This window comes from Sinohyriopsis cumingii, chromosome 7 (genome assembly GCF_028554795.1).
Source record: "Sinohyriopsis cumingii isolate HCF-2022 chromosome 7, ASM2855479v2, whole genome shotgun sequence".
In the NCBI taxonomy this organism is placed as follows: Eukaryota; Metazoa; Mollusca; class Bivalvia; order Unionida; family Unionidae; genus Sinohyriopsis; species Sinohyriopsis cumingii.
This window is the reverse complement of record NC_142967.1, coordinates 5,248,454-5,262,617: the sequence shown is the minus strand read 5'-3', so window position 1 is coordinate 5,262,617 and position 14,164 is coordinate 5,248,454. Positions and strand designations below refer to the sequence as shown.

The 14,164-nt window shown below is 35.5% G+C and overlaps 1 protein-coding gene across 1 annotated transcript in view; it reads left to right on the top strand.

The window, feature by feature from the left end:
* The window catches only part of LOC149794669 (uncharacterized), a 54,285-nt gene that overhangs the window by 33,710 nt on the left and 6,411 nt on the right, over positions 1-14,164 (top strand). The window lies entirely within an intron of this gene.

Sequence of the window (14,164 nt, the reverse complement as noted above, 5' to 3'; positions counted from 1 at the left end):
TACTGCTCGGCATGACCGTGATCGCGCGCTTAATATGCAAGAACAACGCACTGAATGGAACACCACCTTCTCATTGCCAACTGAAAATAAGTTATAAATAAATGCAGGCGCAACCAGTTAATCAAAAAATAAATATTATGGATACGTCCCCCACAAAAAGCAAACAAGCAAAACAACAAAATACAAAAACAAACAAACAAGCAAGCATAAGGCAAACGTTCATGCCACTTACATCTACAATGCATATTTTTGGCTGGCAGATAGAGCCATGCATTGGTAGTGGCGTTAACATATATCCTTGTATGGTTTCAATATTATTTTAGTTTGAATTATTCTTTACAATATGCATAGAAAAAAGGGAGATAGGGAGAAAAGACTTTGTAGTTTTCACTTCTACAACGTTTTGCCATAAACACCTTGTTTTGATAATACAGATCAGTGAAGAATTTATACAGTCCCTCATATGGGGAAGCTCTCAAAGAGCCACTCTGGAATCTGGTTGACTAAGACTATTGTAGTTTATAAATGTAATCTGTTGATGAATAACGCAGGAATATGGTTGACTGAGACTGTTTTAGTTTAAAAATGGGATCAGTTGATTAACAGGTTCCGTACGACTCATAAAAAAAATATTTGAAGGTTTTTAGATTGTTTTCCAAATATTGTAAACCCTGTTAAGCATCATGTAATTTCATCACACGCTTCATGTTCTTTTCTTATATACCTCAAATTGTGTAACCTTGACAACCTGAATGTAATCAAGTCTTGTCTTGTAGTGCAGCTCCGTACATCAGTGGTCGATTGTTGTAGAAATACTATATTCTTATGGATACAGTGTGAGTGTGTTTGTTTGTGTGTGTTTAAAAAATAAAACATTGATTGTTGCTAATTGTCTCTTACTGCCTGGATCAATCTGTTCATCTGTTGTCTGTCGACAAGTCATATGGTATTTAATTCTCTCTCTCTCTCTCTCTCTCTCTCTCTCTCTCTCTCTCTCTCACACACACACACACACACACACACACATGTAAGAAAACATACGAAAATGCAAACACTATTACAAATATCTGAATGATCACGTCATGTAGTCGATTGGACCTGCGTAAATGACACTATGTAGCGGGTCCATTTCTCATTATCTCACGCAAGCGGTATCTACATTCCCGAAAACTGTGAATGTGGCGGGAATGGCTGGTACAGTTTTAATATAGATAGCGTTGAGTAGTAATACATTCGCAACATTGTCAGTTGGCAGGGTGTACTGGATAGTAGCACCCACATATATTCATTGATTTCTTCTCTGTCACTAAATATATAAAATGTTCAAACAACCTTATCTGAAAATAAAACTAAGCAGAATTTAACCAACTCTTAACATAAATCATCCTTTCTAAAACCTTTTATTTGGGATTAATGATGTTGATGTGTTATGACATATGAACGAATATTTATTAAAATTTAGAAGAAAAAAAATAAAACCCCAAGCAAACAACAATTATAACATATAAATCTACCTTGAAACAAATGTTTTAATAACATTTGCAATAAAAAATTTAAGGAAAAGTTCGACTGAAAGCATGGTGCTGATCAAGGTTTCTTGGCCAATGCAATTGACTCCCATGCAGATGTGTGTCACGTGAGAGATCTCATACCTACTTTAGCCTCTTGTTACTTCCTATAACTATCTTCAATTGTTGAGAATTATTTTTAAATGCAGCACCATTGTTGCCAGCCATGATGCGTAGACTGGTGATTCTTCGCAAGTGAAGATGCTGTAGCACTGGCATAGTAACAAGTTCACGACTGGGGCCCCGAGTGGCCGAGTGGTTAAAAGCGCTTTCCGTTATGGATCACTGCCATTTCACCTCTCTCTGCGTGGGTTCGAGTCTAGGATTCGGCCAATGTAGATATGTGAGAAAGATTGCCAGTAGCTTCTCGTGGGTCCGTGGTTCTTCCCGGGGTTTTCCCGGGTTCTTCCTCCACCATTAATATTGGCCGCCATGCATAGCTTATCGTGTGCTGAAAAATGGCGTTAAACCCCACAACAACAACAACAGTTCACGACTCGCCTTATAAATTTCATGCTAACTTTTTAATCGGGATCTTTATTCAACAGCTCTGTTGGAGCTAACGAAAGAAATGCAACTTTCTCAGTACTGCTTACAGATGTAATGCGTCAAATGTTTCATCTTTGCCTATATTTTTGATATTACATACTTTGTGCAGAATACTAACGTCATTACCTTTTAACTATAATATTATAGTGCTTCATGTTTACGTTTTGTTAGAAGGGCGTATCTGCCAAGAGGTCAACTTTTCGAGTCTGTATACTGACAATTTTAAAACCTTAATATTAATGAGCACTCTATAGCCAATAATGTGTTGAGCTGGTGTTCACCCCTAATACATACTTTATACTGTCACAACACAAAGCAGAGAAACCGTGTAACGTACTTTCATTAAACTATATACAAATGATAGTTACCATTTACGCAGAAGATCAAGATCACAAACACATTCTGTTTAACGTTAACTTGTTGTTTACTTTACCCAAGTTATGATGGTCGGCTGTTCTTTAGTAGTCAGTGTATGCAATCATTATATTAGAGAAGTCACATTGCTTTTATTTTTCCTGTTTCATTGGGTGGAATATGAACGTGAATTAAAACGATAACTGGAAAAGATTCACATGAGAGTTTTCTTTTCTTGTTGTGCCGTTAATATTTCAGAATAATTTTCAAGGAGTTCAAGAAATTAGAAAGATCCATAGAATGATTAAGTTTCATAGTTGCTTTATTTGATCATCATCGCTGTTGTTGCTGTTGTAGGGTTTAACGCCATTTTTCAGCACACGATAGGCTATACATGGCGGCCAGTATTAATGGTGGAGGAAGAACCCGGGAAAACCCCGGAAAGAACCACCGACCCACGAGAAGCTACTGGCAAGCTATCTCACATACCCACATTAGCCGAATCCCAGACTCGAACCCACGCAGACAGAGTTGAGATGGCAGTGATCCATAACGGAGAGCGCTTTAGACCACTCGGCCACTCGGAGCCCCCATCGCTGCTGTAAACGATAAGCAAACAACAATCTCCAACAGAAGAGAGACAGCGACGGGTGGAGGGAATGGGAATGGATTATTTATTTACTTCTTTAAAATTGAAGATCATTAGACGAATACATACATACATACATACATGCATGCATACATACATACATACATACATACATACATAAGTACATACATAAGTACATACATACATACATACATACACGCATAAGTACATACATACATACAAACATACATACATACATATATACATACATACATACATACGTACATACACTGCTATTTGTAGGTGTTGTACATAGTATTGATTTATTACTGAGACAGAGCTTTAGTTTTGCCCACTATATAAATATAATGGACGGTACGTCAGGAGATTGTCTTCGCTAGGTAAACGTTTATGAAAGTACTCGTTCGATGCGTATCAATCAACATCATTTAACTTGACTTTTAAAAAATGAAAATCAACAAAGTGCTCTTTAATCTGGACTGACATAGTGAAGCCAAATAATTGTCGGTCTCGACTGTGACTCATTGCACAGCAGCAAATTAATTTTGTTAAACAAATTCTTTGTACACATCAATCTAACATTCCTCTCATCAATATTGTATTTGTTAGTAACTGAATGTATTTATAGACTGACATTAATTGTAATTAATAACAGAGAGTAAAGGTAAATATTTTGTAAAAAGTATTGGCATATAGATGTCAGATAGCTATTTCTTATGGCGGAATAGACAAACAAAATTACAAATTTATACAATTTTAAGCCGATATTAACTCAGGTGGATTACTAACTTTGATGCTAGCCGTTAAATTTCCCGATATGGTCACATTCTTTCTCAACATCAGTATGTATATATATATATATATATATATATATATATATATATATATATATATATATATATATATATATATATAATTTGACAACAATTTCCTTATTGATGTTCTATAAAAGGTTTGAGATATAGAATCTATGTTGGGGTTTGGACCGAGACAAAGGAATCCCAGTCGCGGGTTTATGTTATATGTCTCCCCACTCGAGCAAGCCTCGTGGGGAGACATATACTATAAACCCACAACTATGATTCCCTTGTCTCGGTCCAAACATCAACGTAGATTATTTCTCACCCAATATTTTCCTTTAAAGTAAAAGTAATTCTTAGCTAGTGTTCACGTCCAATGTTTACATGTGGCGCATGAATATAATTATATTAATGATGGCTGTGGTGTGACCGTTGCGTCCGAAGTACACAGTTTATACGCGTGAGCAGAGAAAAATAACAACATAAAGCATCTCATAATAATGAGGTATTATCACATATAATATATGACAATAAATAATTAATATTTATTACAAGAAACTATTTTATTTTCATTAGTTCCAATTTTGAAAAGTTATATTGTAAATAATGAAACGATATTGTCTACTCAGCTTTACTTTAGTTATACTTAGTACAATCCGTAAAGAAGAGTAACATCTTTCTTTAGATTATTCATGGGTAGTTAGAGATCTGTGTCACTATCGTATATAACTATTCTTTTATTTGGAGGAGGTGAAACTGTGTGTGTCATACTTGTACTGTCCTTAATGTTGATTGTAAAATTACCCCCGTGTATAATAGACCCTCCAAAAACGGACTCCAGCTGGTAACCATGTGCTAAACTTTCAAGTTCACCGATTCTTTGAACATTTATTTTTCTGTCCTGGAAATATGGCATGTGCTACCATGAAATTTGCTTATGGATTAATGTGTTGATGGATAAATGATTCATTCTGGCTGGTAAGTGTATTATTTGTCATTAAATAGTGTAGGTATATTTTTGATTCAACCGGGGCACAATGATGATGCTTAACAAAATTAGAATAAAGCATGTTTTATATAACATATAATGATCGTGTTACTGATATTACCTATTCTATATGCATGAATATGTCTCATTCGCCCTTACAGCCTCACTTTTCTTTATTCAGTTTTGATCTAACACCTCAAACAATGATTGCTTTAGATTAAAATAGCACTTACATTCTTTGAAGTATTCTTTTAATTGCTCTTTCTTAAGTTTTATGTGATGCACGAACTATTTTGTGTTTTGTATTTGTTATGAGAAAGGCTAATTTTGGAAGAACTTATGGTTACCCTTTAACATATCTAACAAAAAAATAAAACATGTTTAAAAACAAAACAAACCAACACCTAGAAAAATTATTTTTAGAAAGGTCAGAAAATATTCCTTTTGTATCAAAGAATTGAACAAATATTACGATACGAAAACTTTCGTCTTAGAATAATTTTGAAAATATGAAATAAGGCGTGTTTGCGAGCAGGGCCGGCCTATAGATAGAAAATAATTTTAAAGCGATGGAAGAAAAGTTTAAGTTAAAATGATATCAAACTTATAAGTTTATTTTCAAAATGCCGTGCTCACAGGAGGCCCCGCTGCGTAAATCCAGGGCGGCCCCGCCAAACTAATCCAAATCGGGCCCCGCGTTTGCTAAGGCCGGTACTGTTTGTGTGCCTTAGTTTAATATTTACAACCATGGTCTTTAATTTGACTGCAAATACGTAGAGCATAGTTATCCTTCTTTTTCAGTGAGTATGCATTAAAAAGACATATTTTTCACAAAAAAAAATTATCAGCCGCAATTAAATATTTCATGTTTAAACATAAAGCTTTTCTTTAAAGCATTTCTGCTGGATACGCATAGGAATATGATGTATTTACAAAAGTATTGGAAATTTCTTTTAGTGATTTGTGATTATTCCATATCCATGACTAAATTTTTTGCGCAGAGTAGACTTTTCCAATACAACAACGATGCGTAATGAAGTATTACGTTTTTCATATTGTGAACTTAAAAATGAGGGTTGAAATTAAAATGGTGTATTTTTAGTACCGAAGGAACTTTAAAAGAGTAAAATAAAATGCCCTTAGCCTGTACTAGATGGTTAAGATTAACAATTCAGTTTAAAGTACGATTAAACGGATATCATCGTCTTAAATCACGTTCGACAATTTGATATACTCCTTTATCATATGTGGCTGCCTATGTTGACATCCCCTCGTTTTCTTTAGGACGCGAGAAAACAAAATACGTCAGAAACAACACAATAATCCATATGAAACAACTTCCAGACTGCCACACTTAAGGGAAGTGGCAGTTGTATCGATCGATTAGTGTCTTTGCTTGGAAAGTTCCTTCGATTAGCCCATTATAACATCGTCATGAGTCATGTTGGGCCACAATGGCAAGAAACATTTTCTCGCGCTTTCTTTGATTTATTATGCAGGCGTATACATTTTCATGTGAAATTCTCATCATATCTGCCACGGGAGGTAAAGGTGCTTGTGACAAGTATCAGAGAACGGTGGTCGAGACATTTGATCTAATGGCTATACACATTGTCCAAATGTTGTTTTATGTCAGATCTCTTTTTGAACAAAAGAAATGTTAATAGGTTAAACAAATACAGTTCACTTTCACCCCTACGATCAAACGAGACAAATCCATCTTTGATCAGGAGTAGATTCCCTTTTCATAATGCATGAGAAAATTAATTTTATACAAGTAATAATTACAGCAACGTTTTTGTGTACTCGAATGCGACCAACAGAACCTGTACGTTTAAGGTAGCTAAGGCGATCAGTGCAAAAAACGTCACGTTTGTGGACGTTAACTTCAACTGCTACACATGTGAGCAAGTAAATGTGTTGCAATTAATATTTTTATCTTCATTATTTTGAAATTTTAAATATTGATCAAGTGGTCATAACTGTGAGTTATTTGCCAGTTTGTGAGCACTGTAATGAAAGATATAGGTATTCCAAAATGACCACGAGTCTTGCACTGGAAAATACTAAATAATACACACACTGGTACGCTATGAAGCATAATAACCACCATCAATTCGATAAGTATGGGGATAACGAAGGGAAAACAAAGGTACTGGGGGGGGGGTAAGTCTTATAAGGAAATATTAACCGTGAAATATTACCTGCGAAAACTGGAGCATTAATATATCAAATACGAAATTCAATTAAAAAGCGATGAAAAATAGGGTCATAAAAGTTAATAGCTCGCCCGGTTCTTAACAAGAGCTTATATCTGTACATAGCTTTATAGTTTCTTATTGTCATGTGATACAAACGTCCGTCATGCTTCTGGTATACTTTGTCTACCACACGTCGTAAACGTCAAATGGACATTTAATTGATGTAATGTTTAAAGGAGAAACGCCAAGATTTTATTTATGGGAAATTAAAAGGCTTTAGCAAATCATTTTTCGTGGAGGGGCATTTGTGAAACAAATATGAACATTTTATTGACACCTGTTTCTGTCGACTTTGCTGTATGCAGTAAAAGGGAAAATGCCATAACAGTTATATATATATATATATATATATATATATATATATATATATATATATATATATATATAATGGTGTAGGAAAACCAAAGAAAAGACCAAATATAGTGATATGTGAATATCGGTTCAGGTACCGTTGTCATAAGCACTGGTTTTCGTTTTCTTAATAAGGTACACGTTATATATGTTGATATCAAGAAAGCGGTGCTTCTTATTTTATGATATACCCATCATTATACGGCTCATTGCAAAGGCTTCATTTCCGCAGGTTGATCTGAGTCTTTGTTCTGATGCATTGATTCATTCACAGTCAATGATGACGTCACCTAACAACGGTTGCGAGAAGGGACTAACATGGTTACCTCATATTTAAATGTCATGTACAAATGTGAGAAGATGTATGTAATCAAAATATACAAAAACACATAAATGTTGCCCTTTATTATGAAAATGGTTGTTTTGGATATATAATAAAGCTTAATCTGGTTGCTGGTACCGCGTCTCATTTTGATAGCACAAGGTCTCGCGAGATCCGATGTACTTCCACAATCTAAATCTCCACGACAAAAGCTCATAGACTGATCTGTTGTGCCGATAACCCAATACTTTGACCTGTTTGTAAAGATCTCTCAAAAACAAAACCTTAAGAAAACAAAAACAATAACACGAAACAAACAAACAAAGAAACAAAATAACACAACCCAAAACAAATCCTTTCTCGAAACTGCAGTAGTTCTTTGTGCTTGATTTTGTATAACCATGTCATTATATCCCGACATAATGCAAAGTGGAAAGTACATAACCTATTACTTGGTAAAACTAAATTATTTTCACATGTTAAAAATTCCTCAACTGTACTATGGAAACCTTATCACTGTGCCAGAAATACTGATTGAAGACTCTTGCCGTTAAAAGATACATCAATCATGATTTTTAATATGGTAATACTTGCCTCTAAAATATATATTTTAGTTGCTACGCTTGCATGACCCTTTGTTACAGTTCAGAGCGTGTATTTGAACACCGACGGCTTGGTTATATTTCTTTCTATTCCTCATTTCTACTTAGTCTTTACTTCTCAGATATTTCTGCTTACACCAAAAAGTATCTTTATTGTTTTTATTAAGTTTAATGTCTTTATAATGAATATAATTTACAAATAGACACCAATGTATTAATTTTGAATATTAATGGAAGGGTTAATTATTAAGATGTGACAACTTGAAACCTGACACAATCTTCTGTACATATGGCAACCAAATATGGTAAAACCAACTAACTTTGACTTACACCAATTGAAAACTAAAAGTATAATCTCACAGATGATTAATCGTCATCAAACTGATATACTTTACACCTTATTGTACGCAATATATCTGAGGTTTACGGAATGTACTTATTTTAGAGATATCAACATTTACGTGGGAGGACAACTTATTTTAAATATGGTGGAAGAATGGTATAATATAACGGTCTATGCATGTAAACATTTGAGATTTTTGCTTTCTTTTAGTAGTTAATTATAATTAAAAAAAACAACAGATTTTAAATTAACGAGATTATGTTTGTGTATTTATCAACACATTTCATAATAATGATAAATAAAGATATTGTTTAAATGTAAAGAAATTAATATGTGAGGATATATGTGTTGAAAACGACAGTGTTTTGTCTAGTGTAGCTAAATTTCGTGGAGAAATGAAAACATAGTTAATCAGAGGCTTCTCACATTTAAAAAGAAATAAATGATAATGTCTAACATTTATTTTAAACTGGGACAATATTTTCGAACCCTTAGAATTTCGAAGTTCTGTGTAACCTAAAATGTTCTGATCGGACTTGCCCCAAAATAAATAAACATGTCCGACGAGTAATGTTTTCTATAAATTATAATCATCTGACCACATACCTAAGTCATGAATAAGCTGAGGGAATTTTCAGTGAGGCCATTCCCTAATTTAAAATCGAGAGCTGATGGATGACAGAATAACTTACATCAAAGAAGCAGTAAATGGAGAAATACTTCAATCAGCCTTACTTTATACGCAATTTAATAATTATCGTAAATCCCATTACAGTTGATCCACTAATGGTAAGTGAAGTTTATTTTAGTTCGGGTTAAGAAAATTGAATGAAACTATTTACATCGATGTAGATATATTCAATTTTCTATCTTTCGTTCATGTTCACTGTCGTCAAAAAATATTTCCCTGTTACGTTAAATAAGCCACGGATGAATATAGAATGTATGTACGTATAAAAGAGTCAAAAGGGAATCCAGAGGCCACACCTTATTGTATAGCCCTGCTTGTGTTTCAAAACAGGTCTCATAGCCATCCAGCGTTGTGTCCTCGTTCATTGCAATTTTAGCGTTGGAAAGTTGGTGTATTCAATCTTGTTAAGAGCCTATTAATTCAACCAAGGTTGACATCTTTGTCATTAAGGTGGTCTTTGTGCATCTGCGGAAAATTTATCTGAATGTTAATTAGATCAAAAGCCAGAAAAACATTATCAAAGTCAAGCCATGTTTTAAACAACTTGACAAATGTTGTTCATGTCACGTATACCTTGAGGAAAAATAAATCATCTGTAACTAGAACGTGGTGTTACGGAGGGGCGCATAGTGCAAATCTGTAACTAGTATGTGGTGGTAGGTAGAGGGGCATAGCGCAAATCTGGAACTTGAACGTGGTGATATATATAGGCGCATACTGCAAATCTGTAACTAGAACGTGGTGATATGAAGAGGAGCACAGTGCAAATCTGGAACTTGAACGTGGTGATAAGTATAGGCGCATACTGCAAATCTGCATCTAGAATGTGGTGATATGTAGAGGCGCATAGTGCATATCTGCAACTTGAACGTGGTAATAGGAAGAGGCGCATAGTGCATATCTGCAACTTGAACGTGGTAATAGGAAGAGGCGCATAGTGCATATCTGCAACTAGAACGTGGTAGTAGGAAGAGGCGCATAGTGCATATTTGCAACTAGAACGTGATATGTAGAGGCGCATAGTGCATATCTGCAACTAGAACGTGGTAATAGGAAGAGGCGCATAGTGCAAATCTGTTTGGGCCTTAGGTACCCATGACAAATTCTTTTTTTGCATACCCATATACTTCATGTACATTGTTTCGTCTCTACCGTCATTCGTTTTGTAACATTGTGTTCCCAGCACAAAATCCCGACACACCTAGTTTCCTCTCTCCAGAGCGTTTCGAACTGGGAACACACGATGAAGTTCTGAAATGAGATGCTATTTTCCAAACAATTTTTAATCTGATAACGCATGAAGTTTTCTTAAATATGCCATAAAGAGTGAAATCTTTAAGTCTTGGTTCATATGACAAAAATGTGTATTTTCGTTGGACCGTGAATCCTGACAGCCAACAGTTGTTAAGAGTGAAACAACCAATAACTTGTGTGAAAGAATGATGAGGCAAACATTTAGATTTCCGCAAAATTAAAAAAAAACCTATCGTTCTGAAATATTTTTTATAAGATATACCTGTTGCATATAAATTAATTCGTTTTCCTTGGAGGCAGAGATCATATGAGAGTGACGTATTGCTACATATTAAGACAATAATTTTCCTTCGACGCAGATATCACATGTAAAGGACATATTACAACAAAACTGTGACTCATTTTTAAAGATCTGCACATACCACAATGGCCTGTTTTGTTTACTGTAATATTTCGAGAAATAGAATTTACATATAAGTTGCGAGGTATTGTTGCTTCCAGTGTCAAAAAGATATGACAGGTTACCGTTCCTCTGTGTCAGTTAGGGTCAGATCACATATGTTCCTATCAAGATGAGTTAGCCGACTCTCTCTCTCTCTCTCTCTCTCTCTGTCTCTCTCTCTGCCAGTTTACTTTTTTCTGGGTTTTTTCCTTATCAGTCACGTGCGGACAACATATGATATGCAACTTAAGAGAAGCACGACCTCTGTGTCGGGAGAAGTTGGCTTTTTCCTCCCAGACTTAGAAATGTCCTATGAATAATAACATTTTTTTATGTTCACAAGGGGTACTTTATTCGTCACCTACCTAAGTTCATTTTCGGTAACGCTCGACATATTTTGGAAGGCGCCCCCCCCCCCCCCCATAAGCGGTGTGTGTGAGGGAGACGCAAGCATAATTGCATCTGTAATCCTAATAGATCCCTGTTTCTCGTTGCAAGTATGAAAATATCTTATTCTTTGTAAATTCTAGATTTTACCGCTTTATTCTTTGTAGTTTTCAAATTCTTTTCTCATACACGATCTCGTATCTGAATGCATGGCAACTATCGTTTAAATCTTAGTGTTGCATTGTTGCTCATTCTTTGCTGGGCATTTACATTTAGTACTTAAGAAGACGTAACAATAATAGGAATGGATACTTTTTAATTTTGTCATTATTGTGTGTGACTATAACAGTAGTTGTGTTGCTGGAAAAAATTTCTTCGAACTTCATGTTCTATGATAATTAATTCTTCATACATGAAAGTTATACAACTTTATTTTTCGGATTTGTATTCTAAGACTTTAAACTGTATTTATTTAAATCCATGCATGACGATCACACCTCTCAAGTCAGTGTGGCGCAGAGAAGGTCAGAATATCTTTTCCAAGCTTTCAGGCGGGGAGTTTCCCTGTAAATTTTAGTTCTTTGGAATCATGATGAGTACACAGTTGTCATGATAGATCGGCGGACAACACAAATCATACCATCATACGACACCAAATATAACACATGAATGGTACGCATGACTGTACCATCGTACCATCGTACCATCGTACTTGTTCTTTAGAATTCACGGTATCGGCTGCTTCTCGAATCCAGAATGTCGAGAAGGATGATTTATAGCTGTGAGTGAGTATAATTATTTCACCAAGCTTAAACATTTAGGACCAATTTCGGAATTATCTCGGCGGTTTCTGCGAGACAAAAATATGCATAATATACATGTCGGTGGAGTAATTTGCACAAAAAGCATGCATATGGTTCTCCAGAAATGTATCCGCAACAAAAGACATCCAATCGATTTGAAACGCTCGGTGCGAGGGTTGTTATGGTTGGGGTGGGGTGCTCCCAATATTTTATTTAAGTTATTATAGACGTCCCACAGGTTTGATTTTGGTTGAAAGTTTAATTAGTGAAATATAGATGTACATCTCCGAGCCCCCTGGTCAGTAATGCTGACGGTCAAATGATTAAATATACAAAATAGTGAAATTCAACGAATAACAATTTAATAACGATGCAATAGTCAAATGATTCAGATTTCCCAAATACTCTCCTTCCGCTCAACCCAGTAATAGCTTTTCTCATCACTTGATTAGTAGTGTGAGATAGATTTCCACCTGTCCTTATCTTCTACTCATCTGTTTATTCTTCTCTCCCATTCCTCCAAATCATTCTCTTCTTCCTCCCGACTGTCTCCAAATTCCTTATCCTCCTCGACTTCTCTAGACTTCTCCACCTTCTCCACTTTCTCACCCTCGACTCTTTTTCCTCCTCCTCCTTCTATTCACCTTCTCTCCACCGACTAGACTTTGGTCACCTGTAACTGTTCTGCTGGTCTCACTTTCGTCTCCTCCTCTAGGAGACTCGAAACCCAACTGAACCGGATGTTCTGTCCCCTTAAAAGCTTCCTGTGAAAACACAAGGACGGTAGTCTTTTTCCTTAGCCCACTCATCTCACACTACACACATCCTATCTTCAGATATCGGCTATTAAATTTCACATCGAGATTCTCATACGTTCTCGTATGGTAAAACAACGTCGTAATAAAAGCACGGTATTAATTACTTCTCATACATACATCAATAAATTACGTCACATCAGTACATATTCCTAATCCCATTATATCACAGCAATCAGACGCGTTTCTTTACATCACACCTCATACAAATTATACAAATATTAAAATATCCATGCTCTGATCTATTGATACGTCCATATTAACTAATCTTACATACTTCAACCACTTTCCAAACTCACAATTCAAGCATACGTAAATAGAAACATAAAACATTAATAAATGTACTGGTTTACTACGAGGTAACCTAGTTGCGACTTAAAAAATTAGTTCTGACCACAAGCTAACAATCTACATAATTCTCTACTTAAGGCTCAAGCCGATTTCGCAAATACGCAAATAAATGAAACACTACAAAGGTAATGCTACATACTAAACATTGCTAGTAATTAAGTATACATACTGCAAATAATTACACTTACGATGCCTTAATATTCTGCAAAAATCGAGCAAGAAAACTCACCGACCTTTTCGAAGCTTTGTCTTTCTTTAGAATTTGTTTCTAAGTTTTACCGCCATATTACGAGTGGCTTTCTCCGAGTAATACTATTTTCTCAGCAATCTTTCCAGGAGAACTGCTGACCTTTTTCTTGCGATTTAGGAAATTATAATTCGGATCTAAATTGTAATCACACTGTCTATCTCAATTCCTGTTGGATATCGCTTTGAACCGATCCAGTCAAACTTAGAGACAATGTCCTTCTCGCTGTCTGTCCACGTGGGGGCAGATGAGGACACACACCATTCATCCCGCGGGTTTCCTCTGATCTTTCAAACGTTCTTTAACATGTAGGTGTGATACGGCAAACATTTGTCCATGATAGATGTCTTGTTGGTGTTGCGAGTACTTTTCGCACAGAACCCTGTGATTGAATATTTGTTCTGTTGTGCTTCTTCCACTCCGGAA